This window comes from Erythrolamprus reginae, chromosome 10, assembly GCF_031021105.1.
Source record: "Erythrolamprus reginae isolate rEryReg1 chromosome 10, rEryReg1.hap1, whole genome shotgun sequence".
NCBI lineage: Eukaryota > Metazoa > Chordata > Lepidosauria > Squamata > Dipsadidae > Erythrolamprus > Erythrolamprus reginae.
Window position 1 is genome coordinate 23,087,492 of NC_091959.1, and position 15,220 is coordinate 23,102,711.

At 39.9% G+C, this 15,220-nt stretch overlaps 1 protein-coding gene across 2 annotated transcripts in view; it reads left to right on the forward strand.

Moving 5' to 3' along the window:
• Window positions 1-11,893: 11,893 nt before the first annotated feature.
• The window catches only part of ABHD2 (abhydrolase domain containing 2, acylglycerol lipase), a 47,220-nt gene continuing 43,893 nt past the window's right edge, over window positions 11,894-15,220 (forward strand). Inside the window, exon 1 of one of the 2 annotated variants that reach the window (XM_070763302.1) lies at window positions 11,894-12,118. The gene's annotated coding sequence lies outside the window, so the exon portion shown is untranslated. Of the gene's footprint in view, window positions 12,119-12,378; window positions 12,491-15,220 lie in introns of those variants that run through there. The other variant, XM_070763303.1, reaches the window with a different exon arrangement.

Consider the following 15,220-nt stretch of genomic DNA (forward strand, 5'->3'; position numbering starts at 1 on the left):
AATAAACACTGGTTGTCTGATTCATTTGTTTTACCTTTAATATAGTGCCCCCTAGCAACATTACAAGATGTTTACACATTGTTAACTGGGTTTTCCCATTGTTACCGACAGATTCTCTCCTTTGTTTCATGTAAACTATTTTAGCATTTGTTATTCTTGCTGGACTGTCTATTTGCCTGATCAAATATTTAGCCCTTATCGGTTGTGTTCAAGAACATCAAGAATTTATTTTATTATTATTTATTAATTGGATTTTTGCCACCCCTCTCCGAAGACTCGGAGCGGCTTACAGCATATAAAAAAACAGTAAGTTACAATGAAAATCAATCCAATTAAATTAAAAATACATAACTATTAAAATTCCTAGCTATATTAAAACCATGCCCATTCGTACAGCAATCATTCATTGGCCAGGGGCTAAGATCTAATCGGCCCAAACCTGGCGACAGAAATGAGTCTTTAGTCTCTTACTAACAGCAAGGAGAGTGGGGGCAGTACAAATCTCCGGGGGGAACTGGTTCCAGAGGGCCGGGCCCCTCACAGAGAAAGCTCTTCCCCTAGGTTCCGCCAAGCGATATTGTCTAGTTGACAGGACCCGGAGAAGGCCAACTCTGTGGGACCTAACCAGTCATTGGGATTCATGCAGCAGAAGGTGGTCTCAGAGATATTCTGGTCTCATGCCATGTAGGGCTTTATAGGTCATAACCAACACTTTGAATTGAGTCTGGAAACCAATTGGCAGCCTATACAGACCATAGAGTGTTAGAGTGTTGGAAGGAATGGTATGGAAAAAGTCACTTCTAGGGGGGAAAGTTAATGAATTGGTTCTTAGCAAAATCAGCTAAGAATACTGGGATACTTTAAAGGTTAAAAGAAATGGCAGTGCAACATTTTTTTATAAAAGGCTTTAGAATGTGCAGGTGGATAGGTGTTGCACCTGTCTACAACTCCATGAAGAGCCACAGGATTCCAAAGATTCCAGAAGAAATGGAAGAGGAGAATATGGAATATAACAGAATTATTAGGAGAATTAGAATTTTAGAATTAGAATTAGAATATTAGAATTAGAATATTAGAATTAGAATTAGAATATTAGAATTAGAATTGGAATTAGAATATTAGAATTAGAATATTAGAATTAGAATTAGAATATTAGAATTAAAATTAGAATATTAGAATTAGAATATTAGAATTAGAATTAGAATATTAGAATTAGAATATTAGAATTAGAATTAGAATTTTAGAATTATTAGAATTAGAATTAGAATTTTAGAATTATTAGAATTATTAGAATTAGAATTGAACGGAACAGAATAGTTTATTGGCTAAGTGTGATTAGACCCACAAGGAATTTGTCTCCAGTGCAGAAGCTCGCAGTGTACATGCAAAGCAACAGTGTAATACTGTAATGATCATAATAATAATATCAATTATAGAGTAGTAGAGATGAGAAGGACAATAATAATAATACAGCTGTACAACATGGGTGAATATACTTAGACGCAAGAGTACTGTGAGGCTTAGGTGTTGAGCCAGGGGGGGCTGAACTCACATTGTGTGCTTGCATGGCTGCGCGCACATTGCGTGCCCCATGGCCATGGCATCCATGCGCAGTGCCAAAAGTTCAGTAACAAAAACAAGCAAAAAATTCCCCAAAAAAGATCGTGTCCATGGACCGGCACTGACAGAACTGTTTCCGTGATGTTACCACCAGTTTACTTCCAGTTCTATAAAACCGGTGTGAACTGGGAGGAACCCACCTCTGTGTTGAGCAGAGTGATGGCATGAAAATTTAATACAAAGTGTTATCCAATATATTGTAGCGAACCAGTAGCAACCTACTGATGACATCACAATGACATCATAGGATCAGTTCAGTCTGGTCCATGGGCACCGCCATTTTGGGGGTATTTGGGGGGGGGATATTTTTAGAATTTTTGGAGGGATATTTTAATTCTGAACATGTGCAAAAGCCAATTTTCTGGCACTGTGTATGCATTACCATCTTGTTTTTGGCTTTTTGTTTTTTGTTTTTTTTAACACTGCGCTTGGGCACAGCCACGTGACATGAGAGGAAGCAAACTGGCATCAAGATAAGTTAGAACCCACCCCTGATTTAGGCCACATGCTAATCCATAAACCACAGTTTCCAAACCACATCCGAATTTTAATAATGGATGAGTCCTCTAGTACAGTGTTTCCCAACCTTGGCCACTTGAAGATATCTGGACTTCAACTCCCAGAATTCCCCAGCCAGCGAATGCTGGCTGGGGAATTCTGGGAGTTGAAGTCCAGATATCTTCAAGTGGCCAAGGTTGGGAAACACTGCTCTAGTAACTAACAACAGCTCTACAAGTCTCCAGTAGAGGTCCTTCTTAACCTCAAATCTTAGGCAAACTCAGGAGAAGTCAGCCTTGTGGGAACATAAAAGGATAGATTTTCCTTTACTGGCATCTGAATATTGAATGTTGCGCCTCTAAGTGAGAATTCTGCTGATTTTCCTTACTATTGTACCAAGGAGCAATTAGCCATTCTTGCTTAGCGTAAAACAATCTAGGCATCAACATTGTTGTTTCATTTGCTAATCCTGCCCTTTTTAATCGCCTACAGGCTGTCCTAAGCTTACAATCCTTCACTGAGTGATGGTTTGAAGTTAAAGGTTCCCCTGCATATGTGTGCTAGTTGTTCCCGACTCTAGGGGGCAATGCTCATCTCCGTTTCAAAGCCGAAGAGCCAGTGCTGTTCGAAGACGTTCTCCATGGTCATCTGTCCAGCATGACTAAACACTTTGGTTACCTTCCCACCAAAGTGGTCCTTATTTTCTACTTGCATTTTTGCTGTGTTTTCGAACTTCTAGGTTGGCAGAAGGTGAGACAAGTAATGGGAGCTCATTCCATTATGCGGCGCTAGGAATTCGAACTGCCCACCTTTCTGATCGACAAACTCAGCATCTTAGCCAGTGAGCCACCACATTACCTGGGTATGAAGACACAACAGCACTAAAAATAAGTGACAGGATCATTTTTCACCTTGTGATCGTTGCAGCATCCCGATGGTCACACGATCAAAATTCAGGTGCTTGGGGTCAATTGGGGAACAATTTGTATCACAATTTCTGTTGAGTTTGATTTTTGAGCTTTTTTACAGTTACAGTTACAGTCAGTTTTCTTCTACCACGTCAGGTTTTTCCTCTACACCATATCTATCTATCTATCTATCTATCTATCTATCTATCTATCTATCTATCTATCTATCTATCTATCTATCTATGGTGTAGAGGAAAAACCTGATGTGGTAGGTTATATATACAGTATATGCACAGTGGTACCTCTACTTAAGAACTTAATTCGTTCCGTGACCAGGTTCTTGAGTAGAAAAGTTTGTAAGTAGAAGCAATTTTTCCCGTAGGAATCAATGTAAAAGCAAATAATGTGTGCAAACCTATTAGGAAAGAAATAAAAGCTCGGAATTTGGGTGGGAGGAGGAGGAAGAAGAAGAGGAGGAGGAAATTTTTCCGGGCTCGGGTTCTTAATGTAAAAAATGTTTCTTAAGAAGAGGCAAAAAAATCTTGAATACCCAGTTCTTCTCTAGAAAAGTTTTTAACTAGAGGCGTTCTTAGGTAGAGGTACCACTGTATATATAAAGTATAGTTAATTAGACAATATGAGCATCAAATTGTATTTTTTATATAGCCATCTCGCTAACTTCCTGGAAAATCTTGGTGCAGTCAATCATGAGCAGGGTGAGCGATTCCACCAAGCTTTAAAGGGCATGGAAGCATAGTATCAAGGTAGATGGGATGTACATATGATGGCTGACTATTGTTGGAGCATCAAACAAGAATCTTCACAGATTAAACAATCCAGAAAAAGCTATAAGCGAAAATTTTTACCTTAGTAATTATAATTACCGTTCGATAAAAAACCAACCATTTTTATGAACACAGTTTAACTTGCAGTAACTATTATAGCCTTTGTATGAATAAAATTATTCTTTGTAAACAGTATATTTGGTAAGTTTTTCCTTTCCTTTCCTTTATATGCACAATTTGTATGACTTTTGAGGGTATCCTGTAGCTTAAAATGGTGATGTAATGGACAAGACTGTGGTTATTTTTGGATTCAGAGGCCAAAAACAAGTCATAGATTTAAGACAACGAAATTGCTGTTCCCCTGTGTATGGTCATAATGACAACCTTTATGAGTCAAGTGTTAGATAGCATTATTCTTATTTTTTGCTTCTTTTACAAGCAAAATTTTTGGTTTTCTTGCTTTTGACTCTTTCAGCATATTCCCAGCTAACAGGGAAAACCAAGCAGGCAGTACAGCAGAAATGACAATTTTCTGACTTTAGGACACTGGCTTAGTATCTTAAATTCAATAGAAGTGAACCCTGGTGGTTTGCTTGTAGACATTTCATTACCTGGTTAGGTAACATCATCAGTCATTCACAGACACACAGAGATAATTCACATTTACAAAGCACTAGAGAGAGATGAATTGTAGAAAAGCTAAGAAGCAAACAAAAAAACAACACCCAAGTTAATAGGAATTAACACCAAGCAAACAAGTAAGATATAATATCCCAATGAAGGAAGTACCAAGGAGAAAACCACACCTTCACCAACACTGGCAGGGCAAGCTACTGAATATAAATAGGAAGCAGACTCCACATTCACTTGCAATGTTGATGTTATTTAGTCTGGTAATGACAAGTGCAAGCAAATAACTCAGAGAACACCAAGGACAAGGAGTGTCTTATATCAATCATCATCTATGGAATAAGAAAACTTATGAGAGTACACGGGTTGAAATAGCCCCCAGAGAGAAAACAGCCATCCCTTGACATGATTGTCCCATCGTGGCTACTATAGAACAGTGTTTCCCAGTCCTTTGATTCACAGAATTCCCCCAATCAACCAGGGCAGTTTTGAAAGGATAAACCTGTTTTTTGAAATCTACACTCGTAATGTTGCCAAGGCTGGGAAAAAATTTGCTAAAGAACGTAAGAATTGAAATTGATTAATGTTCGAGGAGCATAACAGAATAACCAAGTTGGAAAGAAACTAATTAACAGTTCTTATTAGTCAAGAACTGAAGAAGCTTCTCAGATGAGAAGGAAATAAAACAGAAGAAGTCCAGTTGGCTTTTGAAAAAGCACCTTTGGGACTTTGAACGTATCCCAGCTTTTCCAAGGAAGGCAAAGCATTAGAAGTTCTGCCATTATTGAAGGCATTGAGGAATTCACCAAGAAAATATCTCTGAACGGGGGATCCAGAAGGCCATGGGTGGTCTAATAGTTTATTTCAAAGAATGAAAGTTATGTTTCAACCCTATAACGATGGCTTTATTGTAATTTTAGCAGTTGTGTATGTACTGTAAATCAATGAAGGGCTGCAAAAAAATTTACTACCACACTGTGGGCGTGGTTTATTTTGTGGGTGTGGCTTTCTGGCCATGTGACCAGGTAGGACTGGCTTGATGATCATGTGACCAAGGGGATTGCTTAAAGGTCATGGGGCTGGCTTAAAAGTGGCCAACTTGATGTCACTCACATCAACGGTTTGAATTAGGGCAGTGATGCCATAGGTGGCACACAGAGCCATATCTGCTGGCAGTTGCCCTAACTCAACTCCAATGTGCATGTGTGTGCCAGCCAGTTGATTTTTGGCTCACACAGAGGCTCTGGGAGGGCATTTCTGGCTTCCGGAGAGCCTCCGGGGGGATGAGGAGGATGTTTTTACCCTCCCCTGGCTCCAGGGAAACCTTTGGAGCTTGGGGAGGGCAAAACACGAGCCTACTGGGCCCAACAGAAGTTGGGAAACAGGCCATTTTCAGCCTCTGGGGGATGAGGAAAGCTGTTTTCACCCTCCCCAGACATTGAATTATGGGTATGGGCACTGACACATGTGCAATAACATGCACCTATGCTCTTTCGGCACCCAAGGGAAAAAAGGTTTGCCATCACTGGGTTAGCGTGCCTGGTCTCTCCTCAAAGAGAAACCAATTTCCCTACCTATTTGCTATCCAAAATATACTGTTTAATTCTATGTCTATATGCCATATATGCACATACATATTACACACAGGCACAGAAAAATATACATTACCTGCTATATAAACTGTATGTGTATGTATTGTACACACACACACACACAGAGAGAGAGAGAGAACTCTTCTAAAAATATACACATTCAACCTCATTTACTGTGATAGGAAAAACAAACCCAGAGCCCAGAAGGGAAAAAAAGAAAAAAATTCAAAATTTCTCTAAATTGGATTGGGAAGGCTCAACTGATCAATGTGGCAAGACTTTTCAGGCATTGTCAAAGAATTTGCATGGCTCCCCTTAAAACAGAATAAACTATATCAGAGTATGAGTCAGAAGTGGGAGCTATTCTTAGGATGTAAGTAGATGAAGGCGTGGCTAAATTCATTGATTTCTCCAAACCTATTCCCAAGGGAATCTTTCATGTTTTCGACTTGGCTGTTTATTTCCAGCGTCCATAGTGACTCAGAATTGTGGGACTTAGTCACCTTATTAAATACATTACTGTTTGGAAAATGTGACTGTACAATGGTCCTACAAAATTCTTTTTAAACAATCGTATTCTGCATGGAGATAAAAATAACCATGTTTTTTTAAAAAAATGATGTAAAAGATCCAGTGAACTATTATAGCCAAGTTGATTGAGGAAAAGTTTTTAGAGGCTAAAGCTTAACCATGGTAATTTTTTCCTTAAAACACTTGCCTAGTTAAGGCTTAAATTAGCCCTTATGGGACAGCTCCCATTAATTTTAAAAGTTAGTTTTGCAATACACTAAAAAAGGGTTGTCTTATGGGGGGAGGATGGAAAAAAAAAATGCTTTAAAAGGTCAAGATGAAGAAAGGATTTGTTATCTGTCCTGTACTTTCTGTTTTAAAAAACCCTGTTTTCCTTGAAAATAAGTTTTTTAAAAACATTGATAGTTGGTTAGAGCAGTGTTTCCCAACCTTGACAACTTGAAGATATCTGGACTTCAACTCCCAGAATCCCCCAGCCAGCATTCGCTGGCTGGGGAATTCTGGGAGTTGAAGTCCAGATACCTTCAAGTTGCCAAGGTTGGGAAACACTGGGTTAGAGCACTGGATTGCTCATTTGCTTTTTTTTTTAAAGCAATTAAGTGCTTAATAGTTTTCTAAAACCATTCTGGAGAATTAAAATGTAAGCAGCTAGATAGGTCGGAAGTAGGCAATTCAAATCAATTCCCACACCGCGCAGTCACTTTTTCTGCAAAGTGATGAAAAGGGTTAACTCGGGAAAGGAAATAATTTGCCCAAATATAATACAAGAAATGTGTTTCCATGGCAACATTACAGCTCTTCAAACAATACACTTCTTACACAGACTTGAGCCATATACAAAGCTAGGCATGCACGCAATGTTGAAGAATCATTCCTGGCAAGCGTGCCGTATAATATTGACTACTGAGTAAGAAATTTGATCAGAGGTAAGGGTATGTGGGCTACGAAGTTGGGCGTTCTCGTTTTGGTTTGATTTAAAGTTCTTCTGCCTTTTATTCCAGCTTGCTGTTTGGCAAGCTAAAAGCAGGACCAGTTTCATCTTTTGTGCGCGTGTGGTTTTCTTGTTGGTGGCTCTTAGCTACCAGGGACAGCTGCAGTTTGGACTGATGCATCAAGTTGAATAAATATTTGCGTTTAGCCTCCTAGTCATTTTGAGACATTTCTCCTAAAACCAACAGGACTAACCTCAAGCAAGTGGGAGGCGTGTGTAGCCTTATTATAGTTTTATCAGGAGACGAGGAGTTGGAACATATGACTCAACTCCCGCTCTGCAAGGAAATGCGAGTCCAAGATACACACACGGGCTGAAATGTTGAATCAGTGAGCGCCGCCCTTGAGCATGAATAGAAGATAGAAAAATGCAATGCAGCCTTTTCTTTTATTCATTCCAAATCTAGGCAAGCAGGAATCATTTTTAAATATTTAATGCCTTCCTGAAGAACATATACTGAACATTAAAACAATATTCTTATTGTAAATAAAAAACAATAACAATGCCAAACGGTTCATTAGTAATGCATTTCCTCACCTACGGTGTTTGAAAGAAGGAATTACAAATATATATTGTTACTAAATAGATGAAAAATACTGTTAAATGAAATGTTTCTGCATTTGCTTTTGGCTCAGAAATTGTTTCTCTCAAGCCTTTATAATTAAGGATATTCTACCTGAGCTGCAAAAGTCTATACTGTACTAAGGTCTCCTGCTTGAGCAAGAGGTTGGACTACAACAGGGATAGGCAAAGTTGACTCTTCTGTGACTTGTGGACTTCAACTCCCAAAATTCCTGAGCCAATCCTGGTAGCTCAGGAATTCTGGGAGTTGAAGTCCACATGTCATAGAAGAGCCAACTTTGCTTACCCCTGGACTAGAAGACCTCCAAGGTCCCTTCCAGCTCCGTTCTAATGAACTTCCCTTTCAAATTCTTTCCAGTTTTCCTGCACCTCTGCAACAATGGAAAACATTCAGGTCATTGGCTAATTCCTACTTATGGCAAAACCTTTCACTGTTGTTAATAATAGCTCCTATTGCTATTGCGAAAAAATACTTTAGTCTTTGCCTGACAGTTGGTACTACTATACATTCTGGTAATGAGAATAAAACAAGAACAAAAATTATTGATGCATGCCTTGGATTTTCTTCTTAGGCAAAGTAGAAGTCCTTTTCCAAAAATAGCTGACGGGGAAAAAATTCTAAAGTTAAAAGTGTGACTCAAGCCAAGTCGTCAAATTCCCTTTCACCAACATATATTGTAGATTAAGACTGCAACGGCCATAGCACAAATTTATCACTGGATTCACTAAGAACTAAATAAATCATTCAGTACTATGACCTGGCAATCCTATGATTTCATTTACCTGGCTCGCTTTAACTAGGATTCATTTGCCAATTTTGGTTGTGTGTCGGTGTTTTTGTCTTGATGTGCACACCCAGACTGCTTGTCTAATTTGTGATGTGTGGTTCAGTTTAGTGTGGGGACTTAGAAAAGGTTAATTTTCTAGGGTTAATTCAGCCATCTAGTTAAATGTATTCTGCAGCCATCTGTATATTTCGTATTTTAAAAATAAACAACGAGACAGGTTTGTTTGTTTATTTAAAACATGTCTGTCATATTTTAGACACATAATGGCAATTCTATTTGTTTTGCTTTCTGAAAACATCTTCTAAATATTGTTATTTTCTCCCTCCCCAACACACACACACATTTGTTAATGGTAAACCATGCAAATCATCAAGTACCATATACCACGTAACTGTGAAGATAATTTCAAAAGCAAAAAGGATTACATTAGTGAGATATTTCAAGGTCACCTAAAGGTTGGAGAAATTTATTTAGAAATTGTGGAAAATATACTGTATGAATATGAAGCACATAGATCTGAGGCCCTGTTTTCCTTTTTTTCTGAAACTGCATTTTATTTATTTACTTACTTTACTAAGTGTTATGCGCCGTGGCAATCCAGCAGGATCCAAATAGTTTGCATACCCCTCTTACAGTAAAAACAAACCAATATAAGAATTACAATTCATAGTTAATTCATCACCAGGGTTAGGAATTTATACAATTCATAAGCCAAGTGCACAAGGAACAAGGCACCAAAGTCTCTCCAAAAAATCCCAAAAAACCATTTTGTGGAAAATTCTTTAATTTCAGAGAATATATTGTTCCTCTTGATAACTTTGTTCTTGGGGCTTATCCCATAGAAGCATATTCACACCCCACACTTAACCAGATTAGCTAGACCAGTGCTTCCCAACCTTGGCCACTTGAAGATATCTGGACTTCAACTCCCAGAATTCCCCAGTGGGAAACACTGAGCTAGACAACTAGCAGCTGTACCATTTTTAACCCAGCCAAGTGTTTTGTTTTTTGTTTTGAAATATGCAAATCCAGAATACCACTAAATTCACGTAGCGTTTTTATACTAACTCAACTGGCAAAGGGCACTTTCCAACCTCGTCCACATTCTGCTCTCCCAGGTTCTTCATGTGGCCGAGATCTTTCATCCTGGAATGGGTAATTTCAAAGGTGCGGCACATTCCTGCAAGATCCATTCTTAACATTCAGAATGGCTTTGTATACAAAGGAAAATGCCAGCCAGTCATCAACACATACATAAAAGGATGTCCTGTACAAAGGATGAAGCAGGTGTAGCAGCATCCTTAAAAAGACTTGGTGAATCATATGGCGTTACTGAGGAATTGGTGGAACTTCCTCCAGAAACTTTAGACAAGCTATCGGAAAGATAATAATAACAGAGTTGAAAGGGACCTTGGAGGTCTTCTAGTCCAACACCCTGCTTAGGCAGGAAATCCTATACTACTTCAGACAGATGGTTATCCAACATCTTCTTTAAAACTTCCAGGGTTGGAGTATTCACAATCTCTGGAGGGAAGCTGTTCCACTGGATAATTATTCTGTCAGGAAATTTCTCCCTAGTACTAAGTTGCTTCTCTCCTTATTTAGTTTCCACCCATTGCTTCTTGTTCTACCCTCAGGTGCTTTGGAGAATAGGTTGATGACTCCTTCTTTGTGGCAACCCCTGAGATACTGGAACATTGCTATCATTGTCTCTCCTGATCCTTCTTTTCATTAAACTAGCCATGCCCATTTCTTGCAACCTTTAATTTAATTTAATTTAATTTAATCCGGGTCCTCATATGTTCTTCATAAATTTTAGCCTCTAGTCCCCTAATCATCTTTGTTACTCTTCTCTGCACTTTTTCTAGATCCTTTTGGCATCATGGCGACCAAAACTGAATGCAGTATTCCAAGTGTGGCCTTACCAAGGCCCTATAAAGTGGTATTAACACTTCAGATGATTTTGGTTCTACCCCTGTTAATGCAGCCTAGAACTGTGTTGGCTTTTTTGGCAGCTGCTGGCTCATATTTAAATTGTTGTCCATTAGAACTCCAAGATCTCTCTGTTACTACTGTTGAGTAATGTACCACATATACCGCACCTGTGCATTTTGTTTTTCTTGCCTAAATGTACAACCTCACTTTTTTCACCACTGAATTTCATTGTTAGATAGCGCTTTCAACTCCCGTAGTCAGAAACGTTGACATTTGAAGTATATTTTTTTTAAAGGTTCAAATCATGGCAACTTGACCAGTTTGTTAATATGAGTGTATTGTAATCTAATCTTAATTCCTTGTGTGTGCAATCACACTTGGCCAATAAAGAATTCTATTTTATTCTAAACGATTTTCTTGCATACTCTCAGGTCATTTCATACAACGGTGCATAGGAATGGCACCAAATGGAACAACTACCGTAGCTAATAGTGGGATTAAGCTTGCTTCCTGCCCAAATAATCAAATTTTTTCTTAGAATAAACTGAGCTAAGCATTAGGGAACAGAAGGTTTATACACGCCCCAGAATCAGGGGTAGGCAAAGTGGGCTCTTCTATGAACTTGTGGACTTCATCTCCCAGAATTCCTGAATCAATTATGCTAGCTCAGGAATTCTGGGAGTTGAAGTCCTCATGTCATAGAAAAGCCCACTTTAGGTTGTCGTCTTTCTTCACCCAGAGGATGAATCAAAATGGCAGCCTAAAGCGGCGAGTGAGGCACCGTTTGCGCTACACGTGACGTAGCCCCCCTCCCCGTTCTCCTCCTTGGACTCCGCCTCCTTCTTCCCCCTCCCTCGCCGTCACTCCGGCTCCACCAATTGCGTCACAAGGACCCAATAGCTCGCTTTGCCTCTTCTCCCAACTGGGCGGAGCGGCACCGCCCTCGCGGCTTGAAAGTCCGCCTCTTTTCCCCGCCTCCTCCTCCACCACCACCCAATATATTTTTTTAAAATACTCGTCGCACCCGGCATCCGGGAGCCAATCCCGTGTCACTCGGAGGCGGCGAGTGGCAGGCGCCGCCGCCAATGGAGTGACTAAGGCGGGAGGCCCGCGAGTGGGAGTAGCTGGCGGCGGCGGCGGCGGCGGCGTAAGGTGTGTGAAAGGTCGTGTCTAAGGAGGAGGAAGGGAGGGGGGCGCCTCGATGGGAGTCGTCGTCCGGCTGGAAATCGGCGTGAGCGCCGGCATCAGGACTGCACAGGTGAGGCCCAAATCAGAGCCGCGGGGTAAGGCAGGTGCCCATCCGTCCACCGGCTCGAGATCCGGGGGCGCCCCTACACCCTTTGCCGCCTTGGCCCCCCCCTCCTTTCCAAACCCCCGTTGAATGCACCCGCGTTCGCCTTTCCTTTCTCCTGGCGTTCCTCCCGACCGGCTGGACTACAACTCCCATCATGCCTCAGCCAGCCCCGTTGGGACGCCTTGCCTTGCCATCCCCCTGCCTGTAGTTTTTGCTCTCTGCCATTTGCATCCTCGCGTTGGGCTGGGCAGGACGTCGCTTCATCGGGGGGAGCTCGAGTCACCCTGCATGGGAAGGAGGGAGGGGCTGGTTTCACCTTCACAACAACCCTGTGAGGTAGGTTGGGGGAGAGAGGGAGGGAGGACGTCAGTGATCCATGAAGGGCGCTTGAGAATTTGGGGAGGGGGGCTTGGTCCCTTCACTCACTTTATTGGGGTGGGGACCTTGTGGCCTTTTTTCTCCCACTCCTAATCTGCAACAACAACAGTAATAATAATAATAATAATAATAATAATAATAATAATAATAATAATAATATCCAAGGAAGAGGTAATGAATGATTTTTAATGTTCCAAGGTTCGTAGAGTGGTTAATTATATTAATTGGATTTTAGAGGTTTTTTATTATGTTGTGAGCCGTCCCAAATCCTCGGAGAGGAGCGGCATACAAATCCAATAAATAAATAAATAATAGATAAATAAATAAAGTCTTTTTTAAAAGAACAACAACAATTGTTACATTGCTTTTTATAAAGATTGTTCTAATATTTTTATTTATTTATTCATTTATTTATTTGTTTGTTTATTTAATTGTCAAACATGTATAGGATAGTAGTGCTTTGTACAAACATATAGCATAAGTAAAAAGTAATGATAAAAGAGGGCAGTAGGACAGAGATGATAGGCACAGTGGTGTGCTTATGCACGCCCTTTATACATATAATTATTGAGGGTGGGGGGAATCTAATAGGGTTGCTGGTAATCAAAAACCATTTAATAATATGCGAAAGTCGTATTTGCGTTGAGAGAATCTCAACGCACCTGCTCGAAGGTTCAATAATCACAAAATCTTACAAGGGAGAGAAAAAATATGGGTAGGTGGGTTGCTTTTGGACTAGCAGGAGGAGAGGAGATTTTAGGTTTTCTCAGGAGAGGTTTAAAGAAAGATGGACCAGGAGCTCTTGTGGATCAACTGAAGATCTTTCTAATGTGGGATCTAGTTTTGCAATCATAGTCTTTGACAAAATTCCTGAGCAGGATATGAAAGTGATGCACCCCATTCTTCTTGGTTTCTCCTACCTTTAATTGAGAGGTATGGAGAGAATAAGAGGCATCTTGAAGACAGGCGTGATTAATTTTTTTGCAGAAAGAGACAAAGAAAGATTTGGGGGAGGGGGGAATATAGAAATATGTCTGTTATAACGGAGGCACTTCTTTAAAGGTATTAGCTTTGTTGTGTGCTGCAACCAAGGTGAAAAGGAAATTGCTCCTTCTTAGCTTGCTTTTTTTATAAAACAGTTCAGGAATTCAGGATTGGCAAAAGAGGATTTCCTTTTCCATCTAATACAAGTTATTGTACAGCTATTTGATTTCAAGGGTGCCTTCTACTCTGCCTCCTCCTTTCTCTCTTCCTGAATGTCCGTCTTTAAGAAAGTTCCAAGTTTCTTTGAGGTTTCATGGATTTTGGATTATCACTTTAGTCCTATACATGAAGGCTCCAATATCTGCAGAGTCTCAGGAGAAGGGCGGCATAGAAATTGAATTAATAAAATAAATAAATTCCATTATGAAAGGCCATATTTATTTTCACTTCACTTCCCCCCCCCTCTTCGATGATTATGTTTTCCAATTGTACCCTCTCCCCCTCCTTATCCTCTTGTTTATCAATTTATAAAGGTCTTTGCATTAGGGTACTAGTGGCTTGCTTTGAGAGGTTCCTATGCTGTGGCTCACTTTTCTCTTGGCATGGTCTTATAGATGGCATTACATCTATTATACATTATTCTTTCTCTCCCCCCCCCCCCTCCTTTCTAAAGAGAAATGCAAAACTGCTGTGGAAAGTTTTAAATTAAATACCTATTTTATAGAGTAGCTAGAAGAAGGGTGTTCTCAGTTCTAGATGGTACTTTAATTTTTTTTTAATAAATTGAATTAATTTTTAATAATAACAGATATACACTACATAAAAAACAGTGAACAGTGATGGGTGCTCCCACCACCAACATCATTCATTTAGACCCCTCCACCAAAACAAGCGTGTACTTTTTAATATTATTTTAAACCAAGAACATTACTATATTTACAGATTATTGAGTGATTCCAGTTTATTTTTTATACGTAGTTCTCAGTTCTAGATGATACTTCACAAACCAGTTGCGTTAAAATTTTTAAAAGGCGACTTTAATTAGAGGTTACATAGGCAAACTCTGCAGTTTGTAAAGATGGCAGGGATTTAATTTTTTCCCTTTTTTATATATACAGTAGGGTTTTTTTTAAATGGAAGCTGGAAGCGTGCCTTGTACAGATGTCAGAGCCAGTTTGGAATCGTGATTAAGCTGCTGGCCTAGAAACCAAGAGTCTTAATTGTTGTCCCGCCTTAAGCATGGAAGCTGGCTGGTTGACTTTAGGGCCAGACACTGTCTCAGCCCAGCCCACCTCACAGTGTTGTTGTTCTAGGGAAAATAAGAGGCACCAGGAAGGGCTATTAAGTATGTACATTGCCTACTTAGATGGATAGATAGGATAAAAATACAACAATGTTGCAACTTCAAATAATCTGCAGTAGTAACTATATTTTTCTGAGTATAAGACGCACCTTAGTTTTGGGGGAGGAAAATAAGGGGGGGATCTGCTTACCAGGTATTCATCTGGCTAGCATTCTTAGTCTGGTCATCTTCAGCACGTTATTTTATTCCCTGATTAGGGCTTTTAAAAAAAACTTTATTAGGAGAGAATAACAATGAAAGTGCTTGCAAGCCTGTAACAGCTGGGAACATCATTAGTACCTGGAAAGAAACATTCGGAGCCAGTAGAGCAATAGAAAAAAACCTGCAAAGACTTGGAAAAC